We start from the raw sequence: 22,781 nt of genomic DNA, 5'->3' as shown, positions 1-22,781 counted from the left end.
ACAGGTGATGGATACACAAATACCAACCCAAGATTGACCATTTGGACAAAACACACAATGGCTCATATCAAATAGGTTATACAACAACACCTGGTCTAGGAGAAATAATAACATAGGACACAATGACAATTTAACAAAAATTGCAATGAAATAAAACTTGACTGAGAACAAGATATACGCAAGATCCTATTACAGGCAATCTTTCCTTAAAAACAGTCAAAGCATGCAATTTACTAATTTCCAGATAACAAGAATTTACAACTTTTTAATACCAAAAACATCCATCTTGTCATTTGTCCAATAAAGTTAAATAAATTCACACATGAATTAAACTCCTAATATATTTCCAATATGAATATCAAATTTAAAATTATAAATTTATTTTTTCTAAAATTACAAAATTCTAAATTCTTTATTCATATAACAAAAATATTTAAATTGACAAATAAACATTAAACAACTATATATATATATATATATATATATATATATATATATATTAACACATTATAATTATTATAATTTTTATTTTTATTTTTTTTATATTAAAAAGAAACTAAATAACAAAAATAATAAATAAATTTTAAACTAGAATAACATTCAAAACTAAAATACTACCCTAAGGCAGCGTTGCTACCATATGGCAGTCAACGCTACCCTTGGGTAGCGTTGCTGCCCTATGGTAGCACACGCTACCTATGGGTAGTGCTGCTGCCCTAAGGCAACAGTCGCTACCCTTGGGTAGCGCTGCTGCCTTATGGCAGCAACCACTACCATGGTAGTGTGCGTGCGCGTGGGTAGAGGCAATGCCTTCCCACTAAATAAATTATTAATTTTTTTTTAATTTTTATTTTATTTTATTTTTATTAAATTTTCTTTTAAAACCTTAAAATTATTGTTTATTAAAAAAACTGTTTCAATAGCATAAATACCCAAATTCAGAATTTTATTCAAACATTTTTATTTTTTTTTATAAAATTAGATACTCATAAATTTAATTCAAAATTAAATTTATTCCTTAAGTGATCAACAACTCTCACATAGGTACCATTATTTGAAAAACTATCATAACAAATCCAACAAGAGAGGATAATTTTCTCAATAAAATACCCTTTTTCCTAAATCGTGCAATTTCCATGCATCCTAAAATCCGACAAATTTTCTATAACAATTTTTCTAATTTTCACAAATTACATTCTTTCCACAAACAAGAATACACATCAGGCATGAGTTTTCAAATAAAACTTGAATTCACCAGAAGAGAGTTTTGGATTTGACAATTATTTTACACACACATCAAGCAGAGAAAAATAGAAACATTTTTAATAAAACACAAAACTAAGAATTCATCCAACCTGGTCTAGCTTTCCTGGAAGAATTTTGTAGAAGAGCCCTAATACCTTCAATAACTTCCAATAAATTTTCTTCACCTAAATTCTTGACCTATTCCTGTGTGTTCTTGTCTGTGCAACTAAATAAAAGACCTAACCCCTATTTAAACTAAAATTCTAGGTTCAATAGCTTTTTCACAAAAAACCTAAATTTAGAATAATAGTAATTTATTTTATTTTATTTTATTTTCTAAATTTATCACATGCAATAATTAAAAAACATTATTCTTTCTTTACTTTTCTCATGCACATTAATTAATTTCCTAAATAAAGAATTAATACAGTATTTTAATTCCAATTAATTAATTTTCTAAATAAAGAATTAAAACAATACTTTAATTCCAATTGATTAATTTTCTAAATAAAGAATTAAAACAACACTTTAATTCTAATTAATCCTTTTATTCATTTATTTAATTATAACTTTAGAAAATAATAAATACAATTAATCTAATTTATTTTTAAAATAAAAATATATTTTTAATACCATGCAGCTTAATTTAATAATTTCTTTAATTAACTAAATTTATAATCTCAATGCATAAACAATACAATAATGAGATAATTTCATAAACTTAATTAATTAATTAATTAAATCCACTAAAACACTCAAATTAAACAATCTCAAGCAATTACCCATAAAAGATAAAATGGCAAAATACGAAGACCGAACTAACTGACAAAACGACTAACTGACGACACTCATACGAGTGTAACTGAGTAAAATAGGGTCAACTACTATCTCCTCCACTTCCATCAGAAAATATAAGGCACGCTCAAACCTGTGAAGCCAGGTGGAGATGATACCCTGTACCTACCCGATACTTGTACCTGCAATATCCTGCATCACCGAACCACACATACATACATATACATAATATAGAAAACACGACATACACACCGATGAAGGAGAATCGCGACGTTCCCTGTCTCACCGAAATGAGTGAAGGAAAATCATCCCCTTGCATCCAATACACTCGCAAACACACAACATATAATTCCACATTGCATAAATAAAGTAAAATGTCAGTATATAGCAATAATACATAAAATGCCATAAATCACAAGTACTGAAATACTGCAAATAAATTATACATCTCATCTCCAAATAAAGCATAATGTCATAAAAATCTGAATAATATGTCATGGTAATGTATCCACTGAAAAACAACCAATAATAAAATATGAATCTAATGAGTTCAAACTAGTAGGGGTACTACATTCTCTCCCCCAAAACTAGGCTTACTCCTGGAAGCCTAAAATAAATAAGAATACAGTTCTCTCATCCTTGCTGCACCTATAGCTAGAATTGAATTTGTTAGACTATTTCTTTCCTATGTAGCTTATAAGAACTATAAGGTTTATCAAATGGATGTTAAATGTGCATTTTTGAATGGTGAACTTGAAGAAGTATACATTGAGCAACCTGATGGATTTTCACTGACAGATGATAAAGATATGGTTTGTAGATTGAAGAAAGCTTTATATGGATTGAAATAGGCTCCTAAAGCTTGGTATGCAAGGTTGGATAAATATCTTTTGAAGCTTGGTTTTACTAAAGGCAGTGCTGATAGTAACTTATATTATAAGATCACTAATAATGATATTCTAATTATTGAATTACTTGTTGATGATATCATTTTTGGAGGAGACGATAAATTGTGCATGGAATTTGCTAACAATATGAAGAATGAATTTGATATGTCCATGATTGGTGAGATGAAAATTTTCTTAGGTTTGCAGATTACTTAAACTGACAAAGGCATTTTTATTTGTCAAACTAAGTATCTGGGGGAATTGTTGAATAAGTTTGGTATGGATAATTCTACACTGGTAAGTATTCCTATGGTGACAAGTGAGAAATTATCTATCAAGGATTCTTCTACACTGGTAATCCGACAAGGTATAAGTCTATGATTGGTGGTCTGTTATATTTAACTCAGACTAGACTGGATATTATGAATGCAATAAGTATAGTTTCAAGATATCAAAGTAATCCTAAATAAAATCATGAATGTGCAGTAAAGAGGATATTTCGATATTTGCAAGGAACAAAAGAATATGGTTTATGGTATTCTAAAAATGATGATTTCACTTTATGTGCATTTATTGACTCAGATTGGGCAGGAGATACTGATGATAGGAAGAGCATTTCTGGTGGAGCTTTCTTTCTTAGAAAGAAATTGGTTTCATGGATCAGCAAAAAATAGTCATGCTTCTTTATCTACTATAGAAGTTGAGTATGTTGTAGCAGCAACTAATTGCACTCAAGTCTTTTTGATGAAGCAAATGTTGAAGGATATCAGGGTAAATTGTAGTGAACCGGTAGTTATCTATTGTGATAACTCTGCAGCTATTGACATGTCTAAAAATCCAGTATTTCACTCTAAGACTAAACATATATCAATAAAGTATAACTTTCTGAAGGACAAGGTAGAAGGAAAGGAAGTTGAATTGGTTTATGTGAACACTAAAGAACAAATTGTAGACATATTCACTAAACCATTGTCTAAAGACTCATTTGAGTATTTGAGAGACAGGTTACGGGTTTCTGCCCCTCTGGCAGAGCCTTGATTGATGCAGTTTGTCATCAGTTTGGCATGCATTACCAAAGACATTATTCATTCTGGCACTAATAAGTGGTGCTACTACTCAGGGGGAGTAGTCAGCTTTGAGGTACAAAGGTTTATATTCTTGCTTTGATATTTTTGTCAGATTTATGATATTGATGTCAAAGGGGGAGAGATATTGATGTGAAAAATAAGAAAAGGAGTTGTATATATTAGGGGGAGAGTTATTGATATTCAAGAGATTGTTGGTTGTCTTCCATAGGGTGAGACTTGTCTAACATTTCTTGGTACTTAGATGTTTTTTACATCTAGTGTTGCCATCAATGCCAAAGGGGGACATTGTTGGCATTATTGGATGAATTTATTATGTGTTACATTGATGTCAACACTAGTTGTTATGGTTGGTTACCGGCAAACAGGTTTTGGTTACCGGTAGAAGATCAAGTGTTATCGGTAGAAGAGACTATCTGTTGGACACTTCCGACATGTTTGGATCTATGGAATGTGATTGGTTACATGTGCTACATGCTTCTAGAGCATGTCTTGGTCAATGGTATTGGCTTGGTAATTAAATGCTATCATACACTCCGGTAAACCCTTACCGGCACTAGTTTAAGGCTTTACCGACAGAGCTCTCACTAACGAATCTTGACAGGATGCGTAATTGGTGTTTTTGCAACTTCTACATGGATTCCAGGATGTTGAAGATGTTCTTTTATCATCGTTCAACTATTTGAAGACATTGCTTTGGCATGGTGGACCTAGAATAGGTTCGGTACCTATATAGGTTATGGACTGGTATCATGTTAACTTGTACTCTACTCGTTACCGGGATGTTTCAGGATGTTTTATGGATTTTTTATTGTTGTTTTGGTCTTAAGCTAACATGGCATATCATTGTAATATGGATTTGTGTAATGATCCTGTTGTAATATCTTTTAGGTGGCCGACCTAATTGGTTTAGGCCTTAAGGTTTGTATAAAATGATGTAAGATCTCATTGTAAATCATGGCATGGGAATGGAATAAGAAGTCATGGTCTTGAAATGCAATATCATATGTGAAGGAGACTTGGTCGATCATAGGTGATCGAATTGGGATTAAGGAAGAGGTCAAAGGCCTCCAGTATTGAGCTTAACCACAACTATAATCAGGCATGGTAGATGTTATCTCTGGCAATTCACGCTATTGGATTGTTGTCCATTTATCCTAAGATGGTTGTTGCCTCTCTGTAGTCAGTGAGTCTTTTGTAATGAGCAATACGCTCTAGGCAGTGTGCCTTTCTACATGTGCAGGCCCCTCATTTTATCACATACTTTCTGCAAAAGTATTATCTGACTATGGGTAGGCTTCCCACTGTGGATTTTCCCTTTCTAGGTTTTCCACGTACAAATCATGGTGTTATGTAGTATGATTGATTTGCATTGATTATCTATTTAATTGCTAAGTTGTATTGTTTATTAGTATCTGTTTCTAGTTTACCAGTACTTAATTAGGTTAAAGGTTTTTAAGTGGATTAAAAGTTATAATTTGTTAACAACTTATTCACCCACCTCTCAGTTTTTCACCGGTTATCCTAACACATAGGTAATACAAAAATGATTATACATGTCAGCTCATCACATATATAACTAAATAACAAAATTATTTACCGATTTCTGGATCTCCCAATGATGTCGGCCTCCTATGTCAGTACCCTATATGTAAATCATGTCGGCCTTTAATGTCGGTGAAGCGTCTATCGGTGAAGTGTCAAACCAAAGAATGTAGTTGGAACATGTTGCCATCAATGACAACATATGAAACCAATCAAATGAGTGTCAATTGCCAACAATCTCCCCCTTTGGCATTGATGGCAACACTCATGTGAAAAATTATAGTGTTTTCCATCTGTCGGTTTCACCCTAAGACTGCTCCCCCTGAGCTGAATATCCATATGTGATCATGATCTATACAAATACTCTATATCTCCTGATGTCAAGGATATATTTTCACCTATACCTCCCCTTTTCACATCAATGCCAAAAAAACCAAAAACCGAGACAAAAAATGAAATTTTGTACAAAGAATGTGTCCCAAAACACCTTACCGGAGCTGAATATACTTGAAATTTTTTGGATAGGCTTTCTCCAAAAGCTCTAGATAAATGTCCCAACCTGATTTGAATGTGCTGGAAATAGATACAAGTCCATTAAGCATATGAGCATGGGACTCTTTCTCCTTAAGCTCTATCAGTGTGGGCTTACCAACCATATCAATGCATTCCTTCTTATGTACACTCAAGGAGTCCAACTGGGGACTCACCAATCCTCTGAGCCCTTTAGCTCTCCTTATGATTTTGTCTCTTTCCCTTTCAAGAGCTAAAATTTGAGCTTCTAATACCAAAATCTGCCCATCTATAGATGTAGTCAAAGAATTGGAACCATCAAAATAATTGACTATACCTACAATTTTATCTTGAGAATCTTTAATCCCTTTATCTATATCTGCAGTAAGTAATCCGGTGTTACACCATACTCTGTATATATTTATACATTGTCTTAAAGTATTATCAATTAACTTCAATTTGACAGTAATCACTTTCTTCTCTGATTCAATCAACTGATCAAAAGTGGCTCTCTTGGCTTGAGTGAATCTTTCCAATGCCTATCGGTTAGATATGTGCTGCAGTGATTGAAAATCCTTAGAAATGTGCTCAGTAATTATTTTGAGCTTCCCGGATGGGCTTGCTCCTTTGTCAAACTGGCACTCTGGGACAAGTCTGTGCAAAATTGGGATTGACTGATCAATTATTCCTTTGTCCACTGATCCTTCCTTCATCATCTTTTGAGCAGCCATCATCATGAGCTCAATAGAACTCATCTCAGTTATGCTCTTCTGCTCTACCTGGGAGGTGTCAATTAACAATAATGATGTGTTGGCTACCGGTTCCCTGTCAGATTCATCTCCCTTTTCCTCCGATGGTTTAATACCTTTAGTAACATCCTCTATTACAAAATATATGTTACTATCGGTATCACCTAAACTGTATCCTTAACCTGTACATTCTGTGTATCTATCGGTATATGTGCATTATGTACTTCTTTCGGTATCTCTTCTTTGTCCTGTACATTTGATTCTACCAGGGGCTCTACATCCAATGCCTTAGTATCTTTCCAAATTATGGGTGAGGCACCCATTACACCTTTGCCTTTCCCTTCAACTGGGATGTCAGTAGTCTCAATCTTAGCTTTCGGTGAAGAGAAGAAACCAGGGTTATCAACAAAGAATTGAACCCATGCCTTGTGGGTTTCAGTGATTATTTCATTTGCCCTACCTGCCATAAGATTAATTATCTTGTGCTTGTTGCAGAAAATTGTTATGTCTACAACTTCAAGGGTCATACCCAACTCATTTGAGTAATTGAACCACAAGTAGTTAATAACTCTTGAATTTTTATGTGCTTGTCCTCCTCCATAGAAGATAGTCTCCTAACATCTATATTATCATACAGTTGTGTCAGTATTTGCTTCTCAATTTCTAACAAATCCTTCTTAAATATATCCAGGTATAACAAAACTGCTTCCGCAATTTCTTTCTACTCATCATCATCTAAGTGCTCATAATAATATTGTACATTTGTCAACATACCATCCTTAGTGATTTCATCTATCAGTTTTGCACAAGTCTTGGGTGGGATTATAGATACATTACCAGATACAATAGCAAGGTCTATGTCATCCTTCTTCTTTCTTCTACTGGTACCATATGGTGCAGAAGGTGTAAGAGATGTTTCCTTTGGAGCTCTTTTCTTTGCAGGTTGGCTGACAGGTACCTTGATTGTGACCTTTCTTATCGGTTTCTTCCTTGCTTCCTCCTTAGACTCCTCACCTTTCTTCCTCAATACCCTCTTTAATGCTAGAGGAGTGTCATCTTTAGTTCCAGAGTCTGATGGAATAGGCTCAATGAAGATTTCAGGCTCTTTCCTCTTCCTTCCTTTTTCCGAAACAACATCCATTAAGGCCTTGATGTCTTGGGATACTTGTTCAACAAATGTTTGGACTTGCCTTTTTGTTTCTCCCTCTTCTTCCAATTGAATTCACTTTGAACCTCTTGCTTATTTTTCTTTGCAGTACCAAAAGACTTTTCAGCCTCATCAATTGGAGCATCAATCAACATTTTAGCATAAGCATCCAAAATCTCTGCATCAACCTCATTCCCCATCTCCTCTATCCATATCTTTCGGGGTTTAACTACTTCCATTAAGGTTTCATCCTTTTTTACCATAAAATATATCTCGATTGCGTATTTGTGAACAATGTGTTTAGGAACCCTCTCTCTAGATTTCATTGCTTTCTAAAATGTCTTGACGTAACCCCAAACCTTATCATCTCACAAGCTACCCAAGCTAGAAATAGATTGCTTCAATTGTCTGACTATCGAGATATCAAATGCCCACTGTCTCTTCCCAAAACTGGGAGTTTCATTAAGGAAAAATAGCATCAAGTAGACAATGAGATTCCCATACCAGAATATCCCCTTCTTCTCTCCTTTAATCTTACCAAGGTTAATTAACAACTCATCATTCATCCATCCACAAAGATCTATTTTCTCAATTTCCCTCATAATCTTATGTGCGACATATATGTAGGAGCTAGAAACAAATTCAGACGATTGAATTGAGTTACCTTATACCCAACGATCATGCTGCCAAATCTAATGTCTCGATTAGTGATGGTGTTGACCCTCATCGATCGTCAGTCTGAAGTTACGCTGGTGAGTTTGTTAACCCGATCATTTGAAATATTTTTCTCCAGACGCTGACCACTCTACGATAAACCGGTGATGGCCCTAATGACCTCCTTCATGATCTTATAAGGCCTGTCCAACCAAATGAGCTCTCCATGAACCCTACTCAGTAAATATTGGATGATCTCATCTTCAAATTTAGGGATATCAAGAATTTCAGTAAACCCTAGATCCTCAATGCGCTTATACTCAGGCTTGATCTTTTTGGAGTCACCCATCAAGTCATTCATGTACATGTTCTTGATGTCACTAGTACCCAGATCCTCAATGTGGTAGTGAATGTATGATTTGACATCTTCCACATAAACAACTCCTTCTGGAACACATGAAAATGCACCAACCAAATCATCCAAGGTGGCAATATGTGGGCATTGTTTGAAAATTGGACTGGGATGATCCTTAACCTCGACAATAGTTGGATTTGCAATGAAAGTAGGTGCAGAGGATGATCCAAATTCTATGATGATATATGATTGCAATAAATACCTGAGAAATGGTTGTCGGTGAATAACCCTAGAGAATTCTTCTGAGAGCTGGTGGAATCGCTGATGAAGATTTCTGATCGCACTAAATCACCTTAGACTTTCTTTGTATCTCTCTTAATCACTCTGAATGCAAGGTGATAAAAAATGAAGTGGATTTAACCTTTTAACCTTCAAAAAACCCTAATCTACCATTGATATGAATATCTTCTGGTGAAACATACTGAATCTCGGTCAAACATATCCATACCAGATAAACCTTTTCCAATGTCTGGAACTTCTTCCAGATCTCCTTCTTGGGGCTTATGCAATATTTTCATGAAATTTGCCTACCCCTAAGGCATCTGCCTTAGTTACCAGATGAGCTTCCTGCCAGTGCAGGAGAAATCTCCTCTGCTGATTGAATAACTGGAGCAATTCCATCTATTAATTGATCATCTGACTTCCTGACCCATTTCTTGGTATGATCTTATCGGATTTCATTGATCTTTTCTTTCCCTTTATCATTTGATCCATCATTGCTAACTAGTGGATTTTTGCTTCTACAAAACTTAGCTATGTGTCTAATCTTGTTGCATGCATAACATGCAACATTGTTCTTTTGAATTGCTTTTCTATAGCCAGTATAATTGCTTGACCTGCACTTATTAGCCATATGTCCAAATTTTCCACATGCATCAAATTTTACATTCATTCTTCAATGTTTTGTCTTATGACCATACTTACTGCATTTAGAACATTGACTGGGAGTAGAATTATAGTTTTGATTTGCTCTATTTCTACATTTCCTAGCCATATGACCAAATTTATTACAAACAAAGCATCTACCATTGAATTTGTAAGCATTGAGCTACCTTACTAGTGTCTTCTAGTTCTGATCTTCATTTGCAGTACTAGAGCTTTGACCTTGTTCAAATCCAAGTCCACTGGAATCTCCATTTTGTCTTTGGATTTTCAATAATTCATCATGTTGTGTTGAATTAACCTTGAATTTATCATTGTACTCACTTCCAATAATCAAATCATCTCTTAGAATTATCATCTATCTTTCAATTTCTTGTTCATTTCTTTGGGATTGCACTAATTTTGTTCTCAATATATCATTTTCATGAGCCAACTGGATGCATTCTTTAGATCTATCTTTTAGAGATCTCCCAAGGTTTTCTTCATTCATCTTCCGATCTTCAATTTCCTTTGACATCCTCATAATTAGGGATTGCATTTCATTCCTCATGACCATATTCTTTTGACTCAGCTTCTGACATTTTTCATTAAGGGCATCTTTCTCTTCATTATCTTAATTTTGCAAAAGTTCCTTCCTCCTAGCTTGAACATATGACAGCCTCTCCTATAGGATAATAATGAATTACTTTATAGAATTTAATTCCTCTTGTAACTTCAAGTTCTTCATCCTTTCAGCATCATAATCTTCAAGTGCTACCTCAAGTTGCTTCTCCATACTCATATCCATGGATTCCAGATTCAGGATCTTCCTCAAGCTCTTAGACATCCTCTAAGGCATAAGGCTCTGATACCAATTATTGGAATCCAAGAAAACTGAGAGGGGGGCTGAATCAGTGTTCTATCAATATATTCAATTTTAACCTTATTATAACATGCATTCACCAATGAGTAAACCGGTACATATATAATTGAAAGAAGTAAAGAAATCAATAAGCCAATCACATAAATTAACACCATAACATAGAGAATTTATACATGGAAAACCTCAGAGAGGAAAAACCACAATGGGATTTGTGACCCACAATATCAATCCATTGGCCATATGAAAAGATATTATATAATATGGGGGCCTGCACATGCAGGAAGGCTTACCGCCTAGAGCACACTGATAAAAAAAAAGTAGTCTCACTGACTACAATCACTGTGAATAAGAAAACACTCATTTAATGCATCTGCTATGCCTGATAGAGTTCTAGTTCAAGCTCTTACTGTTCTGGTTTTGAAACCCTAAACCCTTACCAGAATAACCTTCACATCCAAAATCATCTACAAATCATTACACAATATTGATCTCATACATAAATGACCACATACACATGATCTTTGCATTACTAACAACACCACATACTCCTATCTCAAAAATGATCCAATCAACTGACCTATATACCCTTACAATCCTTCATGACTCATGTCGCCTTACATAGATCATACAAAAATGATTATACATGTCGACTCATTACATATATACATAAATAAAAAAATGATTTGTCAATTGTTTAATCTCCCAATGATGTTGGCCTCCTATGTTGGTACCCTGTATGTAAATCACACTGGCCTTCAATACCGGTGAAGCATCTGTCAGTGCAGTGTCTGTCGGTGAAGTGTCAAACCAAAGAATGAAGCCAGAACATGTTTCCATCAATGACAACATATGAAACCAATCAAATGAGTTTCAATTGCCAACACCCAACACTTCACTTGATCAAACCCATGAGCTGAACAGGCCAACAAAAGGACAAGACATGTGAACACAATGGCCCAGCAAGAATTTGAACCTTGGTGGCCGCTTCACCAACAAAGTGTTTTACCGTGACACTACGTGTCTGAATACTAAAATATACTATGAATTAATCCTTTATGAAATTCCAAATTATTTTGATATGAGGGAGTTTTAGGGAAGAGATGGAGGCTCTACCCAACATAGACTAGGAAATCCTCAGATAGATAATTGTGAAAAATCAAAGAACACAAGTACAAAAACCTATTCATCATGTGATAGTTCCAATAGCCATTAGGAAGAGTATAGAGGTACATAATCTCCATGCACAATGGCTAGCCTGACAGAAATCACCATAGAGCATGACACACAAATCTTCCAGCCTTTTACCTCACATGATGATGCAACATGTTGACCATAACTAATTCTAGTTCCCTTAGCTCTCACCTATGCTCAAACTATGGTAATCAATGTTTTGGGATTATAGTAATGCAAATATTCCACCTCTCATGTGTATTCCCATTTCTATTATAGATGTTATGAGAGTAGTGGGGATCATCAAGGTGATGCAGTAGATAATGCGGTGATAACAAATGAGTTGTTAAATGAGGTGTATGTTGATCAAATGTAGGAATGTTGATTTAAATTTATAAAATTTGATCTATTAAATAATTAAAATTTGTAAAAGTGAATAGATTTTTAATTATAGAATTGAATTAAATTGATCCAAACATTATGCATTTCAAGGTGTAATGTTAGAGAGTGGTACATCATCAACCTTTACCACAACAACTTGTACACCTCCATCTATATCAAAGTTAAAATCTATATAATATATCAAAATAAGATAATACTATTTATTCAAAATAATTTTTAATATTTTAAAATACAGTTTTTCATTGAATAGGTGGGCATCACATCACCATCTATTACACATGTTCCATGGATGCTTATAACATTGGATTTACACAATTACAATATAACACATTTAATTTTTCTTTTGAACATTTCAAATTTGTTGTTCATATATATTTGTATTTTTGAGTCTAATCTATTATTATTTATTTAAATGATGAATACAATAGTCACACCTCCTAGCATAAGAGAAAATTTGGAAGTTGACGTTATTGCAACAATTTCATAATCAATGTTCTTAACTTGGGTACGAGTATGAATATATATGTTTTATAATACTTATTTTGTGTCAATTGATATTAATATATCTATCAAAATAATTGACAAATATATATTTGTTATGTTATAGATGGATGTCACCAACCGTGTGCAAGGACAAGCATCTCTTGATGATGTTGATTGGATCATAGGCAAGAAGGGATAAACCACCTATATGGTGTACGTATGTTCATAAGAGGTTTGAGGAGTACTACCACCCTGAACAACAATCACAGGCTTGTTAGGTGTTTCATAACCATTCAAATGTATCATATTGATCAAAGATGGTTTGCAAATATGTGAGGAAGATCTAGTAGAGTTGAAATCATCAAGTACTTCATAAAGAGGATTATCAAACTCAAATACTTCTTCATGAATATGATTGTCTTCAGATTGAATGAAAGGGAAATCCTCATAGAGGGGATTGTTAGTGATATTAAACCCTTGATTGTTAGTGATATTAAACCATTGTAACCTAAGACCATTCTCTTGTTCTAAAGTATCCTTACAAGGGAGGTACATTCTAGAAGAAAGATCAACATCATTCCTATAAGGAGGATATTTGAAATAAGTGTTGATAGTCTCTTCTTGCACCAAAATGTCATCGTGGATAGGATCAATTTTCAGAAAGAGACAAGTACTAATCATAAATGCTTCATCCTTTCTAGTTTATGTTGGGAATTAAGATGTCTCAACCTTAGCAATTCTAGATTAAATGTATTTATTATTATTTTACAATTTCCCATTGTTATTTAGCATTCATGTAATTAAATAATTGTGCTCCAACATAAGAGGCGTGGGTTTTATTAGTTGGCATTTTTGCCACATGTTGGTGGCTTAAAAATCAAGCTTTTAGTTGTCAAATGATGGCCATCAAGTGGTATAGCATCTAAGGCCTATTTTTAGGTATGTTATGGATTCTATGACAACTGTAAGGGCTAAAATTGGGGTGAATCATTTTGGACATGGGAATAATTTATTATAATACACATAAGAGAATCCTTACATTTGTTATTAATAGTCTATGATGCATGTAAGAGTATCTCCTATATTTTGGGGATTCTTATGACAAATTGTAAGAAGGTGTAATGTCATGTAAGAGGCTATATTTGGCATGTAGAGCTCATATATAATTTTTTCATGGTTTTTTGGAACCTTGTTTTGGCACATGGTAATGTTTCATGTCCTATATTGAGGGGTTGAGTTGGAGACAAAATAAGTTGTTTACAAGTACACAAATGTTGTTGAATTGATGAAAGATTGAGGAAATGTTCTTGTATTGTAATCTCTTTGAAGACTAATACAAATTTACCCTCTTTTCTTGGTGGTTTTTTTTCTTGAAAGGGTTTCTCCATGTATTTGCAATGTTATATGTTTAATGTTTTGTGGTGTTATCTTTTGATGTTATAGCTGATTTATTTAATATGATAAACAATGTTAGATCTGATTTACAGTTTGATTTGAAGCTTCTATTATTGTTGTCCACCTCTTCTTTTCTAACAGGCGGTATCAAATATTAACTATTTCTATGTCTTGAGTGGTAGAAGGGAGGTTTTTTGAGAATTTATGAGAGTTTCGGTTGATTTGTTTTTTTGTAGATTTGTGTTGACATCGTGGTTGCAACTTCATCTCAATTTGACATAAATAAGTTCAATGGAATGGGTTGTGTTTTTCAAGCTAAAAATGGAATATCTCCTTGAAGAACAAGATCAATGGGTGATTCTAACAAATATAGAAAATCTAGATAAACATTTTGATGAAGACACGGAGAAGGTGAATAAAAAAGCATGGGGTACTATTAGATTGTGTCTTTCAATTTTTTTTCTTTTAACTATGTCAAAAGAGAAGTCAACATATGCTTTATGGAAACAAATTGGGGAGATCTACCAAGACAAAAGTTAAGTAAATAAACTTTACTTGAAACAAAAAATTATTTTCTCTTAAGATGAAGGAAGGTGATACAATAGTCGAACATTTGAATTTGTTTAATTTAATTTTGAGTCAACTTTCCTCTATTGATATTTTAGTTGAAGAAGAGGATAAATGCATTATGCTTCTTTTTTCTTTACCTAATTCATGGGATAAATGAACAAAGAGATGGACATGATGATGAGGATGAGAAAGAAGAAGATGAGGGTTCAAAAATAGTTACTGATCAAATAGAAGAACCAGAACAGGAAAGCAAGATCAAGAACAACAATTGCCCCATTGTCATGCCCAAAAATTAGGGCAAAAAAAATGGAATGATTTTTTTTTTTAAACAACTAGTTAATTAACAAAGTTCGCTATCACGACATGTGTTAACATGTTGGCCATAACAATAATCAAACTAACTCTGATACTAACTAAGTATTGAAAATTAATTGAAATTTATTTGCGGAAAACTAAATGTTTTAATTTATTTTCTCATCCAATATAGTCGTTAATGTAATTAAATCACACTCATTAAAAATAGAAGGAGTAGATAAAATTAATCTCCAATGAACCATATTGTCTAAAATACATTTTAAATCATTAATTAATTTAATCGATTAAAGTGTCAAATTAATTTCTTAATGACATTATCCGATGAGGATAATTATCTTTCCAAAGACAAATTTAGTTTTCAAGGAATTAATTTTCCCCTTCTATTTAATTCAAGGCTTCACAAGTAGTTAATCTAAAATAATTAATTTTGAATTAAAAACTCCTCCGTCTATTTAAGTTGTTAACCTAACTAATTTTAAATATAAATTTCCACAACTTATAAATAAATTTCATGTAAACTCTAATTTAAATTACATTATAAAATTACTTCTTTGACACTTTTTTTTTTTTAAATCCCTTAAACTTATTTATTTTCCCCTCTACCCTAGCTCTAACCAAGCTAGGGTTTTCTCCCCTTTTTAAATTTTTTTTTTTTGACCCTACATTTTGCAGGGCGGCCATGGACGGTGGACGGGATGAGCGAACGGCGGACGGGATGAGTGAACGCAGGGAGGAGGCGAGAGGCGGGAGTTGGCGCCACCGAAGTCTCCACTGTGCAGGGCACAGTGGGCTCGGCCGCCAGCCACTGTGTATTACACAGTGAGCACGGCCGCCGGCCACTATGCAGTGCACAGTGAGCTCGGCCGCCGGCCACTATGCAATACACAGTGGACTCGGCCGCTGGCCACTGCGCCATGCATAGTGAGCTTGGCCGCCGGCCACTGTGCATTGCACAGTGAGCTCGGCCCCCGGCCGAACCCTCCGCTTAAAAAAAAAAATTTGTTTAATTTTTTTTTTTTAAATATATATATATATTATATATATAAATATATATATATTTATATATATATATATATATATATATATATATATATATTTATATATATATATATATATATATATATTCATATATATTGTAGCATCGGAATTAGGAATCATCACAAGATAAGTGGATCAATCAAAACACAAGACATGATAGCTCAATCATGAGAGCACTCATTGCAAATGAACCTAATTCTAAGTACATTCAATAGAGGTATGAAAACAAAGCATTTAAAAGAAAATATCATGCAAACCATATGCTTCTTCCATGCGGCTCCATTGTTGTTCTTTCCTCTTCAATGGGTTTGTGGATCTCACCTACAAATGCTCACACAATTGAAAGCAAGATTGATGAAAAGCTCAAGAGTACTAGAAGCGTAAGTTCGGTAATTTGATAGAAATTCGGATTCAAGAATCAAGGATTAGGGATTATGAAGGGCTTTGATTGAAGAAAATCATCCAATTTATAGAAGAATTGGATAAATGACAAGATTAGCATGATGCAATTCAAATGGAAATTGCAAATCAATATGACAAATTATGACAAATTATGCACTTTCCATGCACAATTTGATTGATTGATAATTGATGACAAATTATGACACATTCTATGTCAAAATTGATTGATTATCAATTATGACAATTTCATGACAAATTGAAATGTCATTCCCATAGAATTAGGAGATGAAATAGGAGGGAAAAGAAATTAGAAATTTAGAAAATTAGAAAATTGAAAATTAGGAATTGGAAATTGATGGAAAAATAGGAAATTAGGAAGGTAAATTAATTAATAATTTGTCATTTATTAATTAATTTACAAGAGGAAGAATAATTAGCCAACTAAATAAAGATTTAATTGTAATGAGAAGTCTTAGGATTAATAAATAATTTAGTAATCCTAGAGGAAGAAATGACAAATTAGGTTAAATGAATAAATCATAAAACCCTAGAAGACGAATTAGAAATGCGAAAATGACAATTAGGTCATGATTGAAGATAATTAATGTCATGATTTTGAATTGATAAATGACCAATGCGATAAACGATTTGATTGAGAAAATGCGCCAATTGATGAGGAACAATGACAAATTGATCCAAATTGACATAATTGAGACAGACAACGATCGATGGCAAATCGGTCGCAAAATAACAAAATTGACAAAAGGGACAAGAATCGATGAAAAAATAGATTGCAAGACGACAAGATTGGAAATGACCACGATCAATGACAAATTGATTGCAAAAATGACAAGATCGAACATGACAACGATCGATGACAAATCGATCGCGTGATGACAAGATTGAAAAGAGGACAAAACCCTAATTAGGATTGACGATGTCCAAAATGATGACAAATGAAGAGTGTAGAAGAATGACTCAATGTTCGCAAATGATAAAGACCAAGTACGAATCATAGGAGAAATGTTAATACGACGCAAAAACCTAAAATGAGGCAATGCGCAAATGTTAAAGTATGATCCCGCAAGCGTTGACCATTTTTAGGTGTCTACATATATATATTTGTTATTATGTATATTTATAAACATTGATAGGAGTTTATTTATATTTTCTATGACAGAAATGTATAATGTTTTTTTTTGTCCATTTACTTTGTGAATATAGGATTTAGATGGAATTTATATATTTTTAACACTCTGATTTTTTTTACTGTTTATTATCAAAGGCATAAATATGATTTTGCTAAAGTCTGAGGTAAATGAATATAAAAAGAACACAACAAAGTAAATAGCTATAGATTTATTTCCTGCATTAAAATAACGACAGATTTAAATAAAACAACTATCTTTGTGCTTTTGACTCCTATTTCTGTAGCTTGGTAAATTTTCAGATATCAATAAATTTAATAGCAACTTAACAATCTAAAGTTTATTAAACTAAAGTTAAGGGATTAGAAGAGAGAAAATGCTTTAGATTTTATTCCTACAATTAATTATGAAATTTCATTCTTGCAACTATTATTTTCTAGGATCCAAAAACTTAAATCTTACAATAGGAAGTTTAAACTGCAATATACACCCTTAAAGCAACATGCATACACTCATTTAGATGCTAACAATAAATCCTTCTCACATTTTTCTGCAAGTAGAATGTAGGAAATTTCACAGATAAGAGAAAATACTGAATCAAATAAAACTGTTTTTCATATTAAAATGACTATTGCATGCAAATCAAAAGTAGCTTTTTTTTAAAAACAGGAATAGAAATAAAACAAGCTTTTTACAACTCTAAGATAATCTGCAAAATTTACAGGATGTTTCTTTTTTCAACTACAATTCCCAACTCTCATGTCTATATTTCAAATTTACAACTTGCCTCTCATTTCAACGAATGAGGGCGTATTTCTCCTATCAAAGCTAATAACTGCAAATAAATTTAGATTTCTTCAACAATAATCTTCTGCAACTTTTCTCTTTTACTATTCTTTTCTCTTGACATTCCTGCATAATAAATCACAAATATGACCATGGAGTGCTCTCCTCCCAGCCTAGGCTAACTGGTAGCCACCCCCGAGCTCGGAGAACCAAGCCCTAGACGGGTAAAAAACATGCAAACACATAGAAGACAAAAATACACACACAGATATTCAGACACCCTCCCAACTTGGCTGCACAGCACCACACTTTGGTGATGACCTTTTTAAGGGTGGTAGTGGACTAATACCCTGAGGAGAACTGCAAGTATGGAAAACTAGTAGCCACCTCATGGCACAATAAATACATCAAAATTTCAACCCCTTATTCCTTATGCCCCCCAAAGGCATTCTAGCCTTATATCCCTCCTTATGACCCCCATTGCACAAACAGGCCATGCAGCAAGGGTCAGACAAAAATCCCTTGTGATCACTCTCAAACGAGAGTCTCTCACTCGAGGGTTGTCACTGCTACCACCCACAAGATCCTCCTCTCTCCCAAGAGTAAGAGGTCTTGAGAAAACTCCCAAAACACAACAAGGCATGATGCGAAAATTCCAAATGAAATTCTAAAACAAGACATTCAAGAACACAAATTTCTTACACCAATCATACTCTCAAACACATACAAGAAAATAGACATTTTAAAGAATAATGAAACCAACCTTAATCTGCCCAATGGTAGTATAATATTTGAGGAAGAGCTGCCCAATCCATGGATCTTCTTCTTCTACCCTTAGCCAAAAAAAATAAAAAATTCTCTATTCAAATCTTTTCTATTCTATTCAAAATTTTCTTTGTCTCCAAAAATGGAGAGTGTGTGATTACCCTCAAATTCTGAAATTCTTGCTTAAGAAGCTCATTCCCTGAGTTCTCACAAGTTTCTAAAAACCAAAAAGGAAAGTAAAGTAGAATGGGAAAAAGACTCCCATTCGAATAGGAAAAATCTCAATTAGATTTAAACTTCTAATTTTCAATTTTTCGCACAACTCAAAAAAGCCAATTTTTAAAGTGTCAAAAAGGTCACTTAAAAGTAGAAACTTGCCTAAAATTACCCCTAACCCCTAGGTACACCTTATGGGCTTTAGGAAACCCTATTAAACTACCCCTAGGTGTTCATTTAACCCATTTTAAAACCCTCTAAAGTTTATTTCTGGGTCAAACATATGTTGACCTCTCCAAAGATTCTTTTCCCAAAGTATTTATGACATCACGTTACATTATCTGAAAAAGCTATAGTTGAACACTTTCCCACCAAGAGATAAAAATAAAACATTTAAACTTAAATCCACACATGTGTCAAGTGACACAAATAAAACACTTTTACAAAATAAAACATGAAATCGTCTCTTGTGGTTTTTACACATTAAATTTAAATAACACTTAACACTCATGCAGCATATACTGTTACGAATAAAAATACAACACAAACGAGGTGTTGTCTCTCCAAATAGACAACCCCTGGCTTACAAACATACATAAGTCTAGGTTTGGTTCTCCGTAATTTTCCATGGTCACATGGTAAATTTCCTGCGCATCTCAATTTACACATTAGTACTTTCAAATATCCGCATATAATATAATTCAAAGGAATAACAATACACATCATCACTTGCATACAATTTTCATCTGCACAGATTAAATACATCTTTTATCAGGCAATTTCACATAAGCAATTTCATCCCAATTCACATAAACTTAGCCATACATCATAGTTCTATTATCATAGTAAAGTCCTGCAAATTCAATAATGACATCTATCATTGCAATATCATCCTATCTAACAATCATGTAGTGTTCTATCTCATAAAGCATATAAGTAAATCATCAAAACATAGCAATGTTATCCAAATCCTGAAATCATTTAAGTTCTAAGTCTCAAAATGCATCAAAATAAAGTATCCATAATAGTCTAAATATAAAATCCACTGAATGTCAGACTGAGTCGAGGTGAGGCCTCACACCCATACTCCTATTCTTAGAAGGTCTACAAGACAACAAAATTTAGTTGACAAGTATAGCCCACTAAATTTTCACTATATATGTTCTTTATTAAGTACTAATGATGAACCTAGATCTTATATGGAATCTATTTTAGTAGATGATAGTGATTCTTGGCAACAAGTCATGCTAGAGGAGATTATGGCATTGTAATCATGTGATACATGCAATCTTGTTCATTTTTTCAAAGGAAGAAAAGCCATTGGTTGTAAATGGGTCCGCAAAAACAAATTTGGAGCAGATAGTTCATTGGAAAAGTACAAAGCTAGACTAGTAGCTAAGGGATACTCCTAGAGAGGTCTTGTTTCTAAATTATCCTCTATTAGATTTATTTTATCCATAGTTGCTATTAATGATTTTGAGATTGAGAAAACAGATTTTAAAAATATTTTTTTGCATGAAGACTTGGAAGAGAAAATTTATGTGCAACAACCTAAAGGATTTGAAGTAAAAGGAAAGGAACACTTGGTTTATGGGTTAAAATGATCTTTTTATGGTTAAAAATAAGCCCCCAAATGTGGTATCAAAAATTTGATTCATTTGTCATGAAATTGGGTTTTGTTAGAAGTGAAGAATATCACTTTGTATAATTTAAAAGTATTGTTGATCATTATTCTAATCATTGTCTTATATGTGGATGTTATGCTTCTTATCAGTAATTCTAAGGCAATGGTTAGTGAGCTAAAAGCTAAACTTTTAGGAGCATTTGATATGAAGAACTGGGAGTTGAAAGGTATATTCTTGGTATGGAAACCAAACAAGATCAAGTAAAGAAAAAGATTCGGTTGTCATAGAGTAAGTATGTTGGCACTATTTTGAACAGATTTAGTATGTAAGATTGTAAACCAATAAAAATTCCTTTAGAGGTTGGCACTAAGCTCTCATTAGATATTTGTCCTAAGAATGATGATAATTTAGAGGATATGTCTAATGTGCCTTATGCTAGTGCTATAGGAAGTTTAATGGATGCAATGGTGTGCACTAGACTAGATATTGCACAAAAAGTGGGCTTTTTAAAAAGGTTTTTGTCTAACATTGGTAGAGAACATTGGAATCATGTTTAAAAGGTGTTTAGCTATTTGCAAGGAACTTATAATTATCATGTAGAATATTCTATGATTAACAGTGTGGATAAGACATTGGACATGTAGGGGAGGGGATTTGTCACCTCCAAGATGATGAATCCCAGAGGACAAATCAATCCGTCGATACCTCACTCAAACTGGCACTGGGGTGAACCAGGGGATAATAAAACTAAATGATTATGCTAGAGTGGAAATAATTTAAAAATTCAAAGTACAGAAATAATGAAATATGAGAATCTTAATTAACAGAACGATGCAAAATTTAAAACAGATTATACCACGGGATTTGTAAGGTCTCGGGTTTTGAATGCCAGCATAGTTTGCAGACATCTTTATTACCAAAAGATATAAAATCATCCCAGGAACTAACAGTGGCCTCTCCCCACCATTTAGAACCTATTTGTCACCTACACACACTAAGATGGGGGAAAATGTTGGGGTTGTATAGGGGCATGCCTCAATCAAACCCTCATTTAGGTGTTTCCACCACCATGGATAGTCAGATGGATAGATTGGAATAAATGATAATTGGTAAAAATGCAAATAGAAACTATACTCCGCTTAATGGAAGCAAACCCCTATTGCAAGTAGATAAAATGATATATTGGTAAGTTAAATGCACCTAGATAATAGATACATTCAAATATACAAAAGATATGTTGCATGTCATGATAAAATAGAGATAAATGTTAAAGAGAAGACAAGGCATGCAGCCAAACCCCTCTTGTCGAGATGCGAGCGTGATGAAGCTTGAGATATGTGCTTGTTGGTAAGATAGTTACAAGTAAATTGGAAGATCGTCATAGCTTGATAGTGTTAGTAGAGTATTCAAGAGAGCATCAAGAGATCAAGAGAGCCAAGAGAAGAAAATGGGAGCCAAGAACCCAGAGAGTGGAATGCTTCCAAATGAGCAAAGAAAAGTTTTTAAACTTGAAAGAGGCGCAGAGAGCTGTTACAATCGAGGACAACCAAAAGACACGTGTTGGCAAGCGTCTAACTCACTACAAGATTCTAGATTCTGTGAACTTACCAAGACATTAACGTAATGTACAAACGTCAGGGCATCACACGTACGTTCTACCAAAGGTGATCCCAAATGGGGTTTTAGGGCA

The sequence above is a fragment of the Cryptomeria japonica genome, chromosome 9 (genome assembly GCF_030272615.1).
Source record: "Cryptomeria japonica chromosome 9, Sugi_1.0, whole genome shotgun sequence".
Lineage (NCBI taxonomy): Eukaryota > Viridiplantae > Streptophyta > Pinopsida > Cupressales > Cupressaceae > Cryptomeria > Cryptomeria japonica.
The sequence above is the reverse complement of the archived record's forward strand: the minus strand, read 5'-3'. Positions refer to the sequence as shown.